General features: G+C 39.4%; 1 pseudogene; it reads right to left on the reverse strand.

Annotated features, from left to right (window-relative positions):
- Positions 1 to 20887, reverse strand: part of LOC123628261 — a 25860-nt pseudogene continuing 4973 nt past the window's right edge.

A 20887-nucleotide genomic window follows, 5' to 3' on the forward strand; every position in this document is an offset into this window, starting at 1 on the left:
TTAGCTAACGACTAGGCAGTTCCAGCTCTGGTAACGACCCCGGCCACGCCCCTTGGCGCAAGTGTTGGCTTGGCGCTTGCTCAGGAGCCCCGTGGAGTGGCTGTACCTTCAGAGATTCGAAGTGTACAGTTAGAGAAATGATGCGAGACTACGTGCATGGCGCCATCCCTCGGAGCGCCGCCTCAGGCTCCCCTGTACACGCTTGTCTCTTCTGCCACCATTGTCACCCTGCTTTACATATTGGAAGTGATTGATCATTGCGTTGTTGCGCATAGCAGGAAAATTGCTTCCTTTATCATTTCCAATCATTTTCAATAATTTTTTTTATTTTTATTTTTCTCTTTTGAGACAGAGTCTCACTCTGTTGCCCGGGCTAGAGTGAGTGCCGTGGCGTCAGCCTAGCTCACAGCAACCTCAAACTCCTGGGCTTGAGTGATCCTCCCGCCTCAGCCTCCCGAGCCGCTGGGACTACAGGCATGCGCCACCATGCCCGGCTAATTTTTTCTATATATTCTTAGCTGTCCAGATCATTTCTTTCTATTTTTAGTAGAGACGGGGTCTCGCTTTTGCTCAGGCCGGTCTTGAACTCCTGACCTCTAGCGGCCCACCTGCCTCGGCCTCCCAGAGTGCTAGGATTACAGGCGTGAGCCACCGCGCCCGGCCTGGAGATACAATATTAATAAAACTGACCCTTGACTTAGCCTTAAAGAAAGTCTAAACACATTCCAATCAATAAGCATCGCACGCCGCACAGATAAATTGCATTAGAAATGAATGCAAGGCTTAAGTTTGGGAAAATAACAGGCGCGTCGAGATAACTTCCGGTAAACAGAAAAATAACTGAAATCAGAAAACACTTAGAACTTAATAATTACGAAAACAATACCTACCTAACTTGTATTCTCAAATTGGATCCTAACGCCAAGAATATGAGAAAATAAGAGAAAGGCAAGAAATGACCGATCGATCGATCGAAGCATTCAACTCGCAACATTGGACTCGGGGCATTCAACTCAAACTGAGAGAAAGTCCCCTTCGTAAAACCAAAGACCCCCATTATCAACCCCAAAACCCTCTTCAATAACCCTACACCCACCCTCCAGTCACAAAACCCAAAGTCTGTCATCGAACCTCTTTCAAAATCGTAGCTCCGGCGGGCCAAGGGCGCTAACCCTTAGAGCCTGTGGCAGGTTTAGCTAACGACTAGGCAGTTCCAGCTCTGGTAACGACCCCGGCCACGCCCCTTGGCGCAAGTGTTGGCTTGGCGCTTGCTCAGGAGCCCCGTGGAGTGGCTGTACCTTCAGAGATTCGAAGTGTACAGTTAGAGAAATGATGCGAGACTACGTGCATGGCGCCATCCCTCGGAGCGCCGCCTCAGGCTCCCCTGTACACGCTTGTCTCTTCTGCCACCATTGTCACCCTGCTTTACATATTGGAAGTGATTGATCATTGTGTTGTTGCGCATAGCAGGAAAATTGCTTCCTTTATCATTTCCAATCATTTTCAATAATTTTTTTTTTTTTATTTTTCTCTTTTGAGACAGAGTCTCACTCTGTTGCCCGGGCTAGAGTGCCGTGGCGTCAGCCTAGCTCACAGCAACCTCAAACTCCTGGGCTTGAGTGATCCTCCCGCCTCAGCCTCCCGAGCCGCTGGGACTACAGGCATGCGCCACCATGCCCGGCTAATTTTTTCTATATATTCTTAGCTGTCCAGATCATTTCTTTCTATTTTTAGTAGAGACGGGGTCTCCCTTTTGCTCAGGCCGGTCTTGAACTCCTGACCTCTAGCGACCCACCTGCCTCGGCCTCCCAGAGTGCTAGGATTACAGGCGTGAGCCACCGCGCCCGGCCTGGAGATACAATATTAATAAAACTGACCCTTGACTTAGCCTTAAAGAAAGTCTAAACACATTCCAATCAATAAGCATCGCACGCCGCACAGATAAATTGCATTAGAAATGAATGCAAGGCTTAAGTTTGGGAAAATAACAGGCGCGTCGAGATAACTTCCGGTAAACAGAAAAATAACTGAAATCAGAAAACACTTAGAACTTAATAATTACGAAAACAATACCTACCTAACTTGTATTCTCAAATTGGATCCTAACGCCAAGAATATGAGAAAATAAGAGAAAGGCAAGAAATGACCGATCGATCGATCGAAGCATTCAACTCGCAACATTGGACTCGGGGCATTCAACTCAAACTGAGAGAAAGTCCCCTTCGTAAAACCAAAGACCCCCATTATCAACCCCAAAACCCTCTTCAATAACCCTACACCCACCCTCCAGTCACAAAACCCAAAGTCTGTCATCGAACCTCTTTCAAAATCGTAGCTCCGGCGGGCCAAGGGCGCTAACCCTTAGAGCCTGTGGCAGGTTTAGCTAACGACTAGGCAGTTCCAGCTCTGGTAACGACCCCGGCCACGCCCCTTGGCGCAAGTGTTGGCTTGGCGCTTGCTCAGGAGCCCCGTGGAGTGGCTGTACCTTCAGAGATTCGAAGTGTACAGTTAGAGAAATGATGCGAGACTACGTGCATGGCGCCATCCCTCGGAGCGCCGCCTCAGGCTCCCCTGTACACGCTTGTCTCTTCTGCCACCATTGTCACCCTGCTTTACATATTGGAAGTGATTGATCATTGCGTTGTTGCGCATAGCAGGAAAATTGCTTCCTTTATCATTTCCAATCATTTTCAATAATTTTTTTTTTTTTATTTTTCTCTTTTGAGACAGAGTCTCACTCTGTTGCCCGGGCTAGAGTGCCGTGGCGTCAGCCTAGCTCACAGCAACCTCAAACTCCTGGGCTTGAGTGATCCTCCCGCCTCAGCCTCCCGAGCCGCTGGGACTACAGGCATGCGCCACCATGCCCGGCTAATTTTTTCTATATATTTTTAATTGTCCAGATAATTTCCTTCTATTTTTAGTATAGACAGTGTCTTGATCTTGCTCAGGCTGGTCTCGGACTCCTGACCTCATGCAATCCTCCCACCTCGGCCTCCCAGAGTGTTAATATTACATTCGTGAGCCACGGCACCCGGCCTAATATCTTTTTTGATTATACTTTTTTTAATTTCAGAATATATTACAGGTATACAAACTCTTTGGTTACATGAATTGCCTTTGCATCGCCAGAGGCAGAGGTACAAGCGTGCCCAACCCCCAGACAATTCGCACCGCACCCATCAGGTGTAAATTTACCCACTCCCTCATCCCCTTCCCACGTGCCCGATGCCCTACCAATGTTACTTCCACATGTGCAAGTAAGTGTTGATCAATTAGTACTAATTTAATGGTGAGTACATGTGGTGCTTGTTTTTCCATTCTTGTGATACTTCACTTAGAAGAATGGACTCCTGCTCCACCCAGGATAGTACACAGGTTATTAGTTCATCATTTTTTATGGCTGAGTAGTACTCCGTGGTATACATATACCGCATTTTATTAATCCATTCATGTACTGCTGGACACTTGGGTTATTTCCACATCTTTGCAATTGTGAATTATGCTGCTATGAACATCCGAGTGCAGATGTCTTTTTTATAGAATGCCTTTTTTTCCTTTGGGTAAATACCCAGTAGTGGGATTGCTGGATCAAATGGTAGTTGTACTTTCAGTACCTTGAGGTATCTCCATACTATTTTCCATAGAGGTTGTGCTAGTTTGCAGTCCCACCAGCAGTGTATGAGTGTTCACATCTCTCTGCATCCATGCCTACATTTGTTGTTTTGGGACATTTCCATAAAAGCCATTCTAACTAGAGTTCAGTGATATCTCAGTGTGGTTTCGATTTGCATATCCCTGATGATTAGAGATGTTGAGTATTTTTTCATATGTTTCTTGGCCATTAGTCCTGTCTTCTTTTGAAAAGTTTCTGTGCATGTCCTTTGCCCACTTTTTAATGGGGTTGTTTGATTTTTTCTTGCTGATTTTCCTGAGTTCTATATAGGTTCTCGTTATCAGATCTTTATCAGATGTATAGCATGTGAATATTTTCTCCCATGCTGTAGGTTGTCTATTCATTCTGATGACAATTTCCTTGGCTGTGCAGAAGCTTTTTAATTTGATCAGATCCCATTTATTTATTTTTGTTGTTGCTGTAATTGCTTTTGGGGTCTTCTTCATAAATTCTTTGCCTAGGCCAATATCTAGAAGAGTTTTTCCATCATTTTCTTCTAGAATTCTTATGGTTTCATGCCTTAGGTTTAAGTCTGTTATCCACTGTGAGTTGATTTTTGTCAGAGGTGAGAGGTATGGATCCTGTTTCAGTCTTCTACATGTGGCTATCCAATTTTCCCATATTATTACCATTTTGCTATCTGCTATTATTTTAATTATGAGGTAGGCAACAAGAAAAGCAAACAAAAAAACATAAATCAACTTTGAAAACTCAAGGAAGTAGAAAAAGATTTATAGAAAGGGCAGGAAAATAGAAAGCAAAATGTAAGAAGGTAGGAATAAATTGATATTTGAACTTCATACTTTACTATATAATCAGTAATTTTTAAAATGTTGTTAATGGCCTAAACTCTCCAGTTAAATATTGTCATTTTGGATGAAAATTAACAAATTCAGCCATATGCTGTGTATGTCAAACCTAGCAAATCATAAGGATACAGGGAAGTGTGAAATAAAGGGATAGAAGAAAATTCTCCAGGCACATGCTAATCAAAATAAAGCAAGGTCAGTTATATTAATATCAAACTGAAAAGACTAAGACAAAAAGTATGAACTGGGATTGAGAGGGTCATTTCATAATGATTTGATTCACAATGAGTATGTAAAAATTTCAATCTTATATATATTTAATAAAATGGTGTAAAATAAATATCAGGAAAGATATATAGGCTTCAGGATCACTTGAGGCCAGGAGTTTGAGATCAGCCTGAGCAAGTGCAAGACCCTTTTTCTACAAAAAACAGAAAAATTAGCCAAGCATAGTGGCGCAAGCCTTTAGTTCCAACTACAGGGGAGACTGAGGCAGGAGGATCGCTGGAGCCCAGGAGTTTGAGGTGGCAGTGAGCTATGAAGACACCACTGCACTCCAGTCGGGGTGACAGTGCGAGACTCTGTCTCAAAAATAATAAAAAAGGAGGGGAGGAGAGGGGAAGGGAAGGGAGAGGAAAGGAGGAAGGAAGGAAGGAGGGAAGGAAGGAAGGAAGGAAGGAAGGAAGGAAGGAAGGAAGGAAGGAAGGAAGGAAGGAAGGAAGGAAGGAAGGAAGGAAGGAAGGAGGAAAGAAAGAAAGAAAGAAAAGAACAAAAGGTAAAATGGGAAAGAAAAAGCCTATCATTGTAGAAGGTTACAGCCATACTGCTCTGCTAATTCCTGCTCACCCTTCAAGACTCACCTTTGGCATCACTGTGTGGGAAGCTCTCTTTCCTTTCTCTCCATCTGAGTGACCAGTCTTTCTTCCGAATGAATTTAGGGGCATAGAATTATAATAGCAAGTGCTGTTTCTTTTAATCTTGAAATTAAGAAGAAAATGTGGGTGTTGCCTGAACCTCTCACACCTGTTTTGTGTCTGTCTTCCTCACTAGAAATGAGAACAGGGACAATGTTAGTCTTGGTCACTGTTAAATGCCCAGTTTTCTGCCTGGCACACAGGAGGTGTCCAGTAGCCACTGGTGATTCAAGGAATGCATCAGGGGTCATGACACTTTGGTGCTGTTGCAAAATGGCTCCATATTGTTTCTTACAGATAAAAGCAAATACATGCTGTAATTTACACTAGAGTTACATTTAACTAACCATTGACAAAGAAAATCAAAGTTCAAAAAATGTTAAGGTCATTCTGTTAAAAAGGTATTTATTTTCCCTGATTCAAGCGTGGCATCTAATGACAATGTTCCCAACTAAATCTAAGTCTTCACAGCTTATATCAAACTCAGTTCAGGGATTGGAGCAGGACGTGAGAAATCCGAGCTGAACTCAGTACTCTGTGAGCTCTAAAGAATGTGTTACCTTGGCCCGGGGCAGTGGCTCATGCTTGTGATCTCAGCACTTTGAGAGGCTGAGGCAGGATTGCTTGAGGCCAGGAGTTCAAGATCAGCCTGAGCAACATAGTGAGACTCACTCCCCTAAACTTCGTCTCTACAAAAAATTTAAAAATTAGCCAGGTGTGGTGTGCACACCTGTAGTCCCAGCTACTCAGGAGGCTGAGGCAGAAGCATCACTTGAGCCCAGGAGTTTGAGGTTGCTGTGAGCTATGATGATGCCACTGCACTCCAGCCTGGGTTGCAGAGTGAGACCCTGTCTCAAAAAATAATAGTAATAATTTTAAAAAAAATTTTAAAAATATGTTATTTCTCTGTGGCTGTGAAAGTTGAAAAACACTACTTGCAGTGTCCAAGCTAATATAGGTTTTTAACTTTCCTCTGAATTATTTTTCATCACTGTGGCCCTCTCAGATGTGTCATCAACAGCTTTTGGCTCCTCTTCATCTCTGACTTCAGACCTGCTTCTCCAACACCTCCTGTCTCTTTACTGCTATTTTTCTTTCATTCCTAATTCCACAGCCCTAGCCCAGGTTTTCAACATTTTACAATGAACTCCCGCTTCCAAGATGTGACTGGCAAATCCAGTTTGCCTCCAGAATTTTCTTCCCAAAGGGCCACAGATTAAGAAATATGTCACCATCATCCTTTGGAATCTTCCCTGAATTTCCAGAATGTTCAGGATCAGGTCTCCACTCTATGATGTGTCTTTCAAAGTTCTCTATGACAGGGCCCTGCTTGCCTGTGCCAGACAAGCCTTGTTCCCAGGCCATCTAAATGTTGAACACTCAGGGAGTGTTCTCTCTGGTATCAATCCAGCATGGGCTTCCGTGTTCAGGGTCTTGGCTCAATCTCATTCATCCTCCTTTTTGCTAATTTCTGCTCAGCCTTCAAGACTCAGTTGGCATCATCATCCAGGAAGCCCCCTCTATTTCCTTTACAACTGGGTGATCTGCCTCTCTTCTGAATTATGTGAGCATAATTATAGCAGTGAGGGGTATTTCTTTTATTTTAATCTTGGAATTATAAAGGGTTGGGGAGTGTTGCCTGAACCTCTCACAGCTGTTTGTCTATTTTTACCTGTTGACATTCTGCTTATCTTTCAAGGCTGTTCGTAGCTGAACAAAAGGCGCTGGGAAGCCTTTTCCAGACCTTTTGCCCCTCCTTCCTCGGTCTTCCCACAGCACTTCTGTCATTATGCTCAGTGTGGCTGTGTGGTTTGCAGGTTTCTCTCCTCCACCAGACAGTTAAGGCAAAGCTAGAGTGTGAATGTACTTGCTCCCAGCCCAGTGTTCCTACAACAGTTGCTGGTGATTGCTAACTTACGGCTTTGTTCTCTCCTGACTGCCCCAATACGCTAACCGCTAAGTGCTTAGTCAGCAGAGGAACACGTCCTTAGAGGCCAATGCTAGATTGGCCACCCTGATGGGATGGAACAAGAACATGGAACCGTCCCAGGAGAAGATACTCTAACTTTAACCTTTCTCTGCAGACTTTCTGTATATATAATTTTGATTTTTATACTGTCCAATGTATCAGTATTTTTTTTAATGGATCATGCTTTGGGTACTGTTAGGGGGTGAAGTCCCTACGCAGGGGGAGAAAGAATTCACAGACAGTAATTAGGATATAAAAAAGTAAAAGCTTATTTATTTTCCCGAGAGAGAAAGAGAGAGAGGGAGAGTGGCCATGACACACAGAGGGGGCAAAGAAATGTCAGGTGGCAAGGAAAGTTGTTTGGTGCTTTTAAAGGGTAGAAATTTTTTTTTTCTTCTCTGTTTCAGGAGACTGATAACAAAAGCGGCTGTGAAGCTGCTGTGTTGGTTTTTTCTGTTTCTCACGTAGCAGATTGATAGCAGAAATTAGTTTCTTCTTTCTTTTTGATAGCGGGAGGCATCTGGTGCTGTCTCTACATGAGGAAGCAGAGGAAGCTCGCGGTCCCACTGTCCACTCAGGAACTTTTTCAAGGCTGAGAAAGAACTCAGAGATGACAAGTTAGGCCACACATGTTTTAACTAAACAAAGGGTAGTTGTGTTGTGAGTTTATTTATCTTACTTTCTGTTTGATACTTTATTTTCCTCTGTTACATAGGTTATCAGTAAGACCACCTTTCAGGTATCATATCTAAAACTCTTTGCCTAACCTAAAGTCACAGAGATTTTCTCCTATGTTTTCTTCTATAAGTTGTATATATATATTTTTTTATTTTACCTATAGGTCTATGATCTGTTTAAATAAATTTTTGTGCAAAGTGTGAGGTTGAGGTTTGTCCTTTTTTTGTTTATTTCTTTTTTGGTTGTGTATATGGACATCAAATCATTCTAGCATCATTTATTGAAAAGACAATCTTTTCTCCATTGAAATGACTTTGCACTTTATTTAAAAAGTTCCTTGACTAGAGGAAGATTCTGGGAAGATGGCAGAGTAGGAAGTACCAGGAATCTGTCTCTCCAGCTAGACAATAATTGCACTGGAAGAATCTGTCTGATATAACTATTTGGGAACTCTGGAGTCTATTGAAGGTCTGCAACTTCCAGGGGAAGTTTTCTTGACTATGATGGGTCATAGTGCACAAAAATTTCACTAAGTTCCATTCCAAAGAGTCTGGAGAAATCAAGCAACTATCTTGGTGTCTTCAAAACCCATCTGAGTGAAGAGCACATCCAGATTTCTCCCAATAATTTTTTTCAGAATCTGGTACTTGTGATTGTAATTTGCTTAACGTTTCATAGAAGTGATCCAGAGTTACCAAGTCATCTTTAATGTGGTGAACTAACTGAATTTGAGAGAAAGTCCATGGGGAGGAGAAAGACATCTAGAGAAGCTCAAATTTGCTCACTTTGCTTAATGAGAGTACCAGCAGAAGTTAGGAAATCCTATTGTTGCCATATCATGTGGAAATCATAAATCACATGAGGTATATCTGGGGTATATATGAGGTCTGTGTATATGTTAGATCTTCTATCCCTTGCTAACTTCCAGGTTTACATCAGGCCTATAATCTCACTTAGTTTTGCTGACTTGACTACAGGAAGGGGATTGAATTTAATAAGATCTTAGGAACTGATGACAGCAGACCCAGCTTGAAAATATCCTTGTTCCGTTGTAGATATTACTCACCTACAAAGAATGCTAAGTCTGGGTCTTGCAGGGTAGTCTCAAGGAGATCAGAATGAGTCATGGAAAGTTCTTTTATTACAGTTAAATGATTATGATGTTCTCCCCACTCTAGAGGAAGTAACGTAGCTGTATTAAGAGGTATGACACCTTTGTATGCTAATATGAGCTGGGAATAGAAGCAGCAATTCATAGATAGTGAGAATAACTTATTAATAAAATATAGAGAAAATATTTGAGGATATATTTCACCAAAGAAAATGTACAGATGGCAAATAAGCACATGAAAAGATGCTCAACATCATTAGTCATTAAGGAAATGCAAATTAAAACCACAATAACACTACACCTATTAGAATGACTAAAATTAAAAAGACCAACCACACCAAGTGTTGGCAAGAATGTAGAGGAGGTAGAAGTCACCTACACTGCTGGTGGGAATGTAAAATGGTACAATTTTGGAAAACAGTCTGGCAATTTCTTTAAAACCTTAACATATACCAACCACATCATTTAGTCATTTCACTCCTAAACATTTATCCAAGAGGAAAGGAAATATATATCCATACAAAGACATGTACACAAATGTTCATAGCAGCTTTATTTAGAATAGCCAAAAACTAGAAACAACCCAAACACCCATTAATAGGTGAATGGATAAACAAATTCTAGTATATCCATACAACGGAATACTATCCAGCAATAAAAAGGAATGAATTATTGGTATACACAACTTTGATGAATCTTCAAATAATTGCGCCAAGTGAAAGAAGCAGGTCTCAAAAGACTACATACTGTATGACTCCATTTTTACACTTTTCCAGAAAATGCAAACAAATCCATAGTGACAGAAAGCAGGGAAGTGGTTACCTGGATATGGGGAGATAGGAAGGATTAAGAAGGGGTATGAGGAAACTTTTTGGGTTGATGGATATGTTCTTATTTTCACTATTATTATGGTTCTACATGTATATACATATGAAAAAACTGATCAAATATACTTTAAATATGTGAAGTTTATTATATGTCAATTATATCTTTAGAAAGATATAGAGGTAGAGATACAGTCACTCCAATGGGATGGTAGGCCCTGTAAGGGAAACCACATCAAGGCATAGCATAATGAAATTGTAGAAACAAGTGATAAAAAAGGAACTCTTTAAAGAAACCAAAGCAAAAAGACCCATTATCTACAGAGGAACATAGATAAGAACAACAGGCTACCTATCAGAAAAAATGCAAGCCAGAGGACAATGGAGTGACATTTATAAAGTATTGGAAGAAAATAAAGCTAGAATTCTATACCTCAGAAAAATATCTGTCATAAATTAAGATAACCAGCATTATAAAAAATAATAAATGAAATCAGAAGCAGAAGAAAAATGTTAAATGGAAATATTAAATATGTGAGTATCTTAGCTCAGGTAGCTATAACAAAATACCACAGACTGGGTGGCTTAAATAACAAACACTTATTCCTCACAGTTCTGGATGCTGGGAAGTCCAAGATAAAGGCATTCCAGTAGATTCAGTGTCTTCCTGGTTTGTAGACAGCTGCCTTTTTGCTGTGTCCTAACACAGTGAAGAGGGAGAAGGGGAGAGGATGGGGAGAGAGAGAAGGAGGCGAGCAGAAAGTGGGAGAGGGAGGGAGAGGGGAAGGGGGAGCTCTCTTCTTATAAGGGCACTAATCTCATCATGAGGGCTCCACCCTCATAACCTATTATTACTTCTCAAAGGCCCCATCATCAAGTACCTTGAGGGTTAGGGCTTCAACATATGAATTTGGGGAGAACGCAATTCACTCCATAGCAATGGGTAAATATATAAGACATCTTTATCATTTTAAAAATTCCTTTAAAATAATTGATTGTTTAAATAAAAAATGGTAACCATGTTTTATGCAGAAATTACACTCCTGGGTTAAAAAGTTTATAAGTCTCCTGTCTCAGATTCAATAAGTAACACATGGACGTAGAAATAAAGAATCATCAGTCTACAAAAATAACCATGTATGTGAGCTTGGTGCCACAAGTTACCCACAAAATTGTCTTTAAAAATCCAGTTCATTACTAAATTCAATACAGACAATCCTCAACTTACAATGGCTTGACTTATGATTTTTCACCTTTACAATGGTGCAAAAAAGTGATACGCATTCAGTAGAAAGTATATTTCAAGTACCCATACAACGATTATGTTCTTCACTTTCAGTGCAATATTCAATAAATTGCATGAGATATTCAACACTTTATTATAAAATAGCCTTTGTGTTAGATGATTTAACCCAACTGTAACCTAATGTAAGTGTTCCGAACATGTATAAGGTAGGCTAGGCTAAGCTACAATGTTCAGTAGGTTAGGTGTAGTAAATGCATTTTTAACTTATGATATTTTCAACTTACTATGGGTTTATTGGGACATAACTTCCATGGTAAACTGAGGAGTATCTGTATTCAGTATATGTCCTCTTTCCCCATGAAGCTTGCATTTTTTTCTCTTATGTGTCAATATGTTTATATGTGCTTCATGGAGCACTGGTGTCCATTGCTCTAAAAACTAAATTCCAACCTCACTACATTTCTAGGAGATATAATTTGTGCATTAATTTCAAGTTTATGGAAAAGTAACGGCTGGGCGCAGTGGCTCACGCCTGTAATCCTAGCACTCTGGGAGGCAGAGGCGGGAGGATCACTCAAGGTCAGGAGTTCGAGACCAGCCTGAGCAAGAGTGAGACCTTGTCTCTACTAAAAAATAGAAAGAAATTAACCGGACAACTAAAAATATATAGAAAAAAATTACCCGGGCATGGTGGCACGTGCCTGTAGTCCCAGCTACTCGGGAGGCTGAGGCAGAAGGATTGCTTGAGCCCAGGAGTTTGAGGTTGCTGTGAGCTAGGCTGACGCCACGGCACTCTAGCCCAGGCAACAGAGTGAGACTCTGTCTCAAAAAAAAAAAAAAAGTAACAAGAGTAGTATATAAGACTATAATATATTCTTTACCTAAATTCACCAATAATATACATTGTGTACCATTTGCTTATATATATATAATTTTTTCTGAACCATGAAAGTAATATATTATTCCCTTTTATCATAAATATTTGAGTGTATATCTCCTAATAACAAGAATATTCTTTTAACATAAACACAGTAAAATTATCAAAATAGGGAAATTTAACACTGACACAACATTATTACTTAATCCATATCCCATAATCAAATTTTGCAAATGTCTCAAATTTTCCTTTATACCTATTTTTGTACTATTAAACTAGGCCTATTGTTAAATACCCAATGCCATAAAAACAAGCAAGAGAAAAATGAAGTTGATAAAGGTTAAGGCAGAAAATCAGAGAATGAAATTCCACACATAAAACTAAGGAAAATTCCTCCTGAATAACAATCATTAATCAGAAGAAAACTAGATCAACACAACAAACAGAATGAAACCATGGGTTTTGAGTCATGATGGGAAAGTTTGTAACTATAACTCAAAATCCAGAGATGAAGAAAGATTTATATATTTGACTACATAGAAACGTTTTAATGTGCATGGAAAAATACACTATAAACAAAGTCAAAAGACAACTGATTGGCCGGGTGAGGTGACTCACACCTGTAATCCTAGCACTCTGGGAGGCCGAGGTAGGGGGATCGCTTGAGCTCAGGAGTTCAAGTCCAGCCTTACCAAGAGTGAGACCCCGTCTCTACTGAAAATAGAGTCTCTACTAAAGAGACACCGTTTCTACTAAAAATGGTGTGGTGGCACAGGCCTGTAGTCCCAGCTACTCAGAAGGCTGAGGCAAGAGGATCACTTGAGCCCAGGCATTTGAGGTTGCAGTGAGCTATGATGATGCCACTGCACTCTAGCCCAGGCAACAGAGCGAGACTCTGTCTCAAAAAACAAAAACAAAGAAAACCTCTGTTTTCAATGGCCTGGGACACTCACAAGTCCCCCATAGAAAAGCAGAGACCTGCTGGGCACCTAGAAGGGTATGGAGACTTTCAAAGGGAGATTCCTCCTGAACCTTGTCTTCTGATCTAGGCAGAAGCAGCTAGGGAAGTGATGGGGGGAAGCCTTCCCCACTACATCCCCAAGGGGTAGGGATTTTTATTGCCATTTTACTGATTAGAAGACTGTGACTTAGAGAGTTTCATTCAACATGCCTGAGTTCATATAAATTCTGCAGTAGAGTCAAGTTTCCAACCCAGAGTTCTAGGCCCCAACTCATCTCTGACCCAACGATGGTATCTATAAGTGCTGTAGTGATACCTGAACGTGCTCACTAAAGACATAAAATCTGAGTTGTCCCTCTACATGCTAACAAGTGCAACGATATCTGAGAAGGGTCATATGTGGTGTCACAATAGATTTCTCATTTTTTCTCCTAGTAGTTCTATCAACTTTTGTCTTGTATGTTTTGAAGCCATTATATATTCCATGCATATGATCTTAGCACTAAAACTTCTTAATTAATCAAACTTTTTATTATGTATTCATTTTTCATATTTTTAACCTTAAAGTCTATTTTGTCTACTATTAATATAGCTACACCATCCTTTGACTTTCAACTTTTCTGTTCTTATCCTTTAGATGTCTCCTATAAACAGACTCTAATTTACATTTTTTAATCCAGTGACAATATTTTTCTTTTAGCTGATGAGTTTAGTCTATCATTTATTATGATTATTAACATATTTGGATTTACTTCTATTTTATTGCATGTTTTCTATTTGTCCTATTTTTTTTTCTATTTTTGTTTGTTTGTTTCTTCCTTTCTAGCCTTTTTGTTTCATTGGCCAAAAGTTTTTTTGTTCTTAATTTTCTCTCATTCCATTTTCCCCTGCTCTAACTTGTAAGTTGTTTGTTCTAGGTCTATTCTTGTAAAGGCTACTTGAACTTTTTCTTAATTTTTTTTATTTCAAGATATTACGAGGGTACTAATGTTTAGGTTATGTATAGTGCCCTTGCCCCACCCTTACCCAAGTCAGAGTTTCAAGTGTGTCCATCCCCCAGACCGTGCGCACCACACACATTAGGTGTGAATATACCCAACCCTTACTCCCCCCTGCCACCTGCCTGACACCCGATGAATGTTATTACTGTATGTGCACTTAAGTGTTAGTTAATACCAATTTGATGGTGAGTATATGTGGTACTTGTTTTTCCATTCTTGGGATACTTCAGTTAGTAGAATGGGTTCCAGCTCTATCCAGGATAATACAAGAGGTGCTAGATCATCATTGCTTTTTGTGGCTGAGTAATATTCCATGGTGTACATATACCACATTTTATTAATCCACTCATGTATTGATGGGCACTTGGGTTGTTTCCACATCTTTGCAATTGTGGATTGTGCTGATATAAACATTCGAGTGCAGAGGCTACTTGAACTTTTAAGCATCTATAACCACATAAACATTTGTGAATAATTTTGCCCATATCAAAATGGTACAAAGGACTAGAAAATCTTAAATTCTATGGTAACTTTTCACCTGTTTACAAAATGCACAACAAAACCTAAAGTCACAGAAAGATTGAAAGAATGAAAAAATGTAAATATGGTTAAATTGATAAATCTTGTTAGGTATATTTTACAATAAAAAAAAGAATCAATGGCTGGGTGTGGTGGTGCATGCCTGGAGTCTCAACTACTTGGGAGGCTGAGGCAGGGATTGCTTGAGCCCAGGAGTTGGAGGCTGCAGTGAGCTGTGATGACACCATTGCACTCTAGCCTGGCTGGGCAACAGAGTGAGACTCTGTCTCAGAAAAGAAATAAAATAAAAACATTGAAAAGATATACCAAATAAAAACTAACCCACAAAACTAATAGTTATGTTAATATTAGACAAAATGGGCTTTATGGGCAAAAAGAAATGGTGTTTATCCTCATTGTCTTCAATTCCTATCCTTCCACTTTCTCTCCAATCAAGATTTTGCCCCTCTCACTATTGAATCAGCCTTTCACAAAGTCACCAATGACCTTCATGATGTGAAATCCAAAGGTAACTCTTCATCTTACCTGACTTATCAGCATTTGATACAGTTGAACCCTCTCTCTTCCTTTTTTTTTTTTTTTTTAAGAAACGGGTCTCGGAGTCTCACTCTATCGTCCAGACTGGAATGCAGTATCGTGATCGTAACTCACTGCAACCTCCAACTTCTGGCCTCAAGTGATCCTCCAGCCTCAGACTCCTCAGTAGCTAGGATTACAGGCACATGCCACCACGTCTGCCTAATTGTTTTTTTTGTTTGTTTGTTTGTTTTTTGTAGAGTAAGACCCTGTCTCAAAAAAATTCTAAATATTATAGCCATAATAATGATCCTTTAAAAATATAAGTGATATCACTGATATCTCTTCTCAAAGCCCTCTAATGCATCCCACCTCATTGAAAGTAAAAGACAAAGTACTTACAATGACCTTTAAGGACTTACATGATCAGGACCCGCTACATCTCTGATTTTACCTTCATCCATTCTTGCCTCTGTTTCCTCAACTTCAGGCTCACTGGCCTCCCTGCAGTTGCTGGAATACCCCACGCACAGCTTCAGAGCCTTTGCTCTCTCTCAACTCATTTGGGTCTCTTTTCAAATATTCCTTAACTGAGAGGTTTTCCTTATCCACCCTCTACAGAATAGAAACCCTATCCTCCACACTCTATCTCCTTGTGCATGGTCTCCCATCACACTTGCTCAATGGTTTACCATCGATCTTCTCCCACCCCACCCCACCCCGCCGCACTCCAGCCACTAGAACGTAAGCACCATGAGGACAAGGACTTTGTCTGTTTCACTACTGTAGACCCACTGCTTTGAACAGTGCCAGGCACAAAGGGATTGTTCAACAAACTGCACACTGGTTAAGAGTATGGACTATGGGGCTAGAAATCCAGCTAGGATCCAAATCTGAGATCAACTACTTAGTAGATTGGCCTCGGTCAAGTTGCCTGAACTTTCTCAGCCTCATTTTCCTCATCTGTAAAATGAGGATCACAATAGTACTTACAAGGGTTTTTTGAGAAGATTCAATGAAATAATATATAGAAAGCTCCTGGAACAGTACCTGGCAAATGCTTTGTTTTTATAAATGAATGAAAAGTTATTGTTAGTGCAAAAAGATGATTGCTATATAAGAATAAAAGGAACATTAATCAGAAAGAAATACAATCTCTAAATTTCTATGTACTTAGTAATATCACCTCAAAAAATAAAGAAAAATATGTCAGGATTATTTAAAGGAGGATTATTTAAAGGAGAATTTAACCATCCACAATCATTTGAGAAGATTTTAACGTATGCCTAGAAGTAAATGACAGGTTGAAATAAAAATTCAATAGTACATAGGACACTTGAAAATAGATTTAATAAGCACAAATGAATCCACATATATATGAAACCTTGTACTAACAATTATAGAATATACCTTTTTATCCAACCACACATGGAAAATTTTTCAGTTTTATTTTATTTTTGATTGACACATTTTGACATGTATTAATTGTATATATTTATGGGGTACAGTGTGATGTTTTGATACATATATGCCTCGTGTAATGATCAAATCAGGGTAGTTAGCATATCTATCACCTAAAAAAGTTATTATTTCTTTGTAGTGAGAACATTCAAAATGCTCTCTTCCAGCTCTGGGGAGGAGCCACAAAGTAGCCGGGTGTGGTGGTGCATGCCTGCAATCCCAGCCACTCAGGAGGCTGAGGCAGGAAGGAGGATTGCTTGAGCCCAGGAGTTCAAGACTAGGAGCATTTCTGTGTAGTCCCTTCCTACCCACAATCAGCCCAGAGACTTGGCATAATTGAATATTGATCCTTACCTTAATTACATCTTAAAAGACCCTTCTTCCAAATATGATTACATGCTGAGATTCCAGGTGCTCATATATTTTGGAAGCCGCTATTCACACCCACTACACAGATATAAGATAATAAGGACATTGACCTAAATTTGAATCAGAAGTATCAATTATAAAGATGTATTCATAACTTAGTTTGAAAAGCAGAAAATCAGCAGACTGATTAATAAGCATACATTTCTGCTATGCAATAAACCCTATGGTTTTTACACTATATGTCCTGGGTTCTAAATTATCCCATTTATATTATCCATTAACAAATTTGCTTTCAAAGAATGTTTGCCAGTAATCTGAAATATTTTACTTTATAAAGTCAAATGATCACTATTTTTATGTTTGTAAAAAAACTGAATTTTAAAAATAACTTGACAAAGTCAAATTTTCAAATGAGAATACTGGCAGACATTTTAAAAAAGCAATTTTTGATGGATTGTTAATTTTTCTACAGTGCTTAGTCTCAAACATAACTAACAAAAATATAAATAAAAATAACAAATCAAAAAAAGTATTTGTGCATAACCATTACAGAGGGCAAAATAACAAAAAGGAAAACAAATCACAATTCATTTTTAAGATCATAAACTGAGATTTTATCCACAAATAATGTTCATCAAGGTATTTTCAGAACTTAAACATGTTGAATAAATATTATAGAATCTTAAAGGAAAACAGAACTTAAGGTTCTTAAATTAGTTAACTCTGAATTTAAAATATTCTAAGATAGATAAGAAAAATCTGAGTCCGATACTTACGGTAACAGGAATAACATTTCCCTTCTATAAAAACAAAACTTATTTTCATTCTATATTACTAGGAAAATCATTTTAGACTAAATCATCTTAGAACAAGTTTTAACATTAAAGCCTTAAAATTTTCAAAATATACAATTAATGGAATGTCACACTGATTATTCTTACAATTTACAGAAAAATAAAACCACAAAATTATTCCTGGTACCTAACCTAAGGTATGTAGTGCAGGAAGCTTAAAGTGATGTCTAGTTTCTTTATGTAAGTATGAATATATTTCAAACACTCTTTGACTGTGATTAAGTCTGTCAAGTTACATCAATGGATTAACCACAGATGTCTATGATAAGGAGGCAATATTTCGTCTGCAATGAGGGACGTTAAAGAAGAAATACATTTTTTTCTAGAAGTGAGAAAAGAACATTAAACAGAAATGACACATGAAAAAAAAAAAGACAAAGAACCTGGTCCCTGAAATAAAGGCATGATTAATAGGGAGAACAATAGTATTACTCATTCATTGCTGCTTCAAGCTGTTATCTTCTACTGTTGGAAATAATGCAATACCACTTCTTTCTTATATGTCACGATCATCACATATATATGAACACACACATAAAAATACAGATACTGTGGGTTGACTAAGCATTTTTGGAACAAATCAAGAGTCTAAGTCATAGCATGCATAAATCATTTCTATCTAAACTGCTAATTTATACTGGTACAAATTTTCATTGAGCATACTAACACTTTTTAAATGATGCAATCAAAACTTGAGTTGTGGCCAGGCACGGTGGCTCACGCCTGTAATCCTAGCACTCTGGGAGGCCGAGGCAGGAGGATAGCTCAAGGTCAGAAGTTCGAGACCACCCTGAGCAAGAGCGAGACCCCGTCTTTACTAAAAATAGAAAGAAATTAACTGGACAACCAAAAATATATAGAAAAAATTAGCTGGGCATGGGTGGCGCATGCCTGCAGTCCCAGCTACTTGGGAGGCTGAGGCAGGAGGATTGCTTGAGCCCAGGAGTTTGAGGTTGCTGTGAGCTAGGCTGACGCCACGGCACTCTAGCCAGGGCAAAAAAGCTAGACTGTGTCTCCAGGAAAAAAAAAAAAAAAAAAACAACTTTAGTTGCAAGGAAGGGAGAGACTTCAGAAATGGCTGAGGAAAGGAGCTTGGCAAATCCTCTCCCCAAAAAGCAATGACAAAAGTGGACAAAACTGCCAAAAACAACCAGTTAAAGACTCTGGAAATTGTACTCAGCTGATGGACACCCTAAATACCCTGACTTGATCCCTATGCATTATAGACATGTAACAAAATTTTACACATACCCAATAAAATTGTACAATTTTTTTTAAATGGGAAATTAAAAAAAAAAAAACCTCTGGAGGTTGATCAAGGTTATATAACAAATTGAGAATTGCTTGTTCAAGAAAATCTACTGAATTCCAGTAAGAATGGTAGGAGTCTATGGTGTTTTAACCTGGAGTTGTTACTATCCCCTCCATCTCTAAGGCACAGAAGTTCCACCAGGAAAGGGCAAGCCCAAAGGACCAGCAGCTCTGCTTGCTGTAGGAGGGCGCTGACTTGATTTAGAGCAGAGCGAGGGAAATTCTATGCCTAGGGGCATCATCTAAAACAACAGTGATCTCCTAACAACAAGGAAAGTGCAACATCATAGACATTCTGATGTCTTGATACTGATTGGGGTAGGAAGGCAATAAACCAAAAGGTCAGTAATGAATTGAACAAGGAGACCCAGGGAATGAGACAGACAAAAAAGGGCCTTGACAAGATCCTATGTATCCCTAGTGGTCTGGAAGACTGTGTAAATGAGCAAATCTGCATGCACGTTCAGGAGAAACTGCAGAGGGCCTGCCATGGTCTTAATGTGTCCCCCAAAATTCACATGTTGGAACTTAATCTCTAATGCAACAGTATTAAGAAGTGTGGCCTTTGGGGGGTAGTTAGTTCATGAGGGCTCTGCAGTACAATAACTGATTGAGTTATTCCAAAACTCAATGGATGGGTTCAAAAGCTGAATGGAGAGGAAACAAGAAAGAATCTGTGAATATGAAGGCAGAACAATAGAAGTTAATCTGAACAACAGAAAAAAACAGACTGAAAAACAATAAATAGAGACTCAGGGACAAGTGGAACCAAAAATTCTATCATTTATATCATCAAAGTCCAGGAAAGAGAGGAGAAAGAGGGCAGGGCTGGAAAATTATTTAAAGAAATAATGTGTAAATTTTCACCATATTTGGCAAAAATATGAACCTACAAATTCAAGAAGCTGAGCAAACCCTAAACAGGATAAACCTAAAGAAACCCATGCCAAGACACATCATAGTCAAACTTCTGAAAACTAAAGACAAAGAAAAATTCTTGAAAGCAGACAGAGAGAAATAACATCTTATTTACATAGGAAAAATAATTTGAATGACAGTGACTTTCTCATCAGAAGCCATGAAGGACAAAAGGAAGTGGGCATATCTCAAGTGACAAGATTTTTTTAAAAAATGCCAACCAGGCCGGGTGCAGTGGCTCATGCCTGTAATCCTAGCACTCTGGGAGACCGAGGCAGGTGGATCATTTGAGCTCAGGAGTTCGAGACCAACCTGAGCAAGAGCAAGACCCCGTCTCTATTAAAAATAGAAAGAAATTAGCTGGACAACTAAAAATATATAGAAAAAATTAGCCGGGCATGGTGGCACATGCCTGTAGTGCCAGATACTCGAGAGGTTGAGGCAGGAGGATCACTTGAGCCCAGGAGTTTGAGGTTGCTGTGAGCTAGGCTGATGCCACGGCACTCTAGCCTGGGCAACAGAGTGAGACTCTGTCTCAAAAAAAAAATGCCAACCAATTCTTCTTTTAACCAGCAAAAATGTCCTTTAGGAATGAAGGGAAAATCAAGACATTCTCAGATGAAAGAAAATGAAGAGAATTTTTTACCAGCAGTCCTGCCTGGAAAAAACAGCTAAAGAACACTGTCTCGGGGGTAGACACGCTTGAAGCTCTGACTCAGGTGGGACAAGGGCAATGTATGTAACCTAAACATTTGTACCCCCATAATATGCTGAAATAAAAAAGAAAAAAAAGAAAAAGAAAAACCTACAGCTTAACATCATACTGAATGGAGAAAAGTTAAAAGCCTTTCCTCT

The sequence above is a fragment of the Lemur catta genome, chromosome X (assembly GCF_020740605.2).
Source record: "Lemur catta isolate mLemCat1 chromosome X, mLemCat1.pri, whole genome shotgun sequence".
Lineage (NCBI taxonomy): Eukaryota > Metazoa > Chordata > Mammalia > Primates > Lemuridae > Lemur > Lemur catta.